Source organism: Neophocaena asiaeorientalis, unplaced genomic scaffold (genome assembly GCF_003031525.2).
Source record: "Neophocaena asiaeorientalis asiaeorientalis breed wild unplaced genomic scaffold, Neophocaena_asiaeorientalis_V1.1 scaffold132, whole genome shotgun sequence".
Taxonomy (NCBI): Eukaryota; Metazoa; Chordata; class Mammalia; order Artiodactyla; family Phocoenidae; genus Neophocaena; species Neophocaena asiaeorientalis.
Window position 1 is genome coordinate 2661694 of NW_020173393.1, and position 1194 is coordinate 2662887.

Genomic DNA, 1194 nt, shown 5'->3' on the forward strand with positions numbered 1-1194 from the left:
GCTGAGGGCTTCTCACAGGAGGAGGTGGGAAATTGGAGCAGAGGATCTCAAAGATCCGCTCTCCCCCACCTCTGCCACCTAGACAAGGCACACTTAACCACTTAGGGTCAGAAACACTGAGAGAAGGGCAGGGTCCCACATTTGGGAGGACTAATGCTTGCAGGTCAGAAAGTGAAAAACCCTTCAACCGCTGGCTAGACCCATTGCTCCTCACTGAACATAAACAAGTGCTCACAGAATATAAACAAATATCAAACAAGGCCACTCTGTATTTGGAACAAGGCATAGACAAAGCCACTCAGGAACCAAAATATGACTCAATATCCTCCTCTTCTGACTAACATGAGTGGGTCCTGGTTCTTTTTCAGTGACAACTCTGGCCCTGCTTTAATTCTCCTACCTTCTGGATAAAAATTAAGATACCTGTTAACAGAATTGTCCCTGCTTCTTGACTGTGTCCAATTCAAGACTGTTCCCTACTTCCTTAAACCCCTCTTAGAGGTACCCAGCCCAGACCCCAATCCTACAATAAGTTCTTCCCAACTCCCTCTTACCAAGATACCTCATGGTTTCTCTTAATGCATTCTCCCTTAACAAACAAGATAAATAACTCTAATTCATTTTGACTGTGGGCATGTTCCTGGTAGAATTTGATCACGGGCTTTATCACAGTCTTAGCTTTATTCTGCCCAGTCCAACAACACCCAGACAGGGAGAAGCAAGGATTTTAAGGGCTACCTGGAAGGTTCAGTGGTCCTGAAACAACCTGACTTGGGCAAGTAGTTTGGGGAGCAGAAAGACAGAAGGGAATTAGGAAAGCTTGAGTAATTCTTCTTCCTCAGCCATCAACCCTTTCTGTGGCTTTAGGCAAACCATCTCACTTTGGGTCTTTTTCCATTTCTGTACAAGAAAAGATTTGAATCTATTTCTAAGGCATCTTCCAACCTAAATATTCTAGGATCCAAACTCTACAGGTTCTCATACTCCCAGGTAAATGTTCCTCTACACCAGTTATTTGTAGAACATTGTCATCATTGTTGCCATATCTACATACCACCTATTGTTATGTAAGTAAATAATTTTTCAAAATTTTTTCTTTAAATGGACTCAGTTTTTACTTAAATTCACAAAGTAAAATTTACACCACTACTCAGTTTTTACTTAAATTTACAAAGTAAAATTTACACCACTACT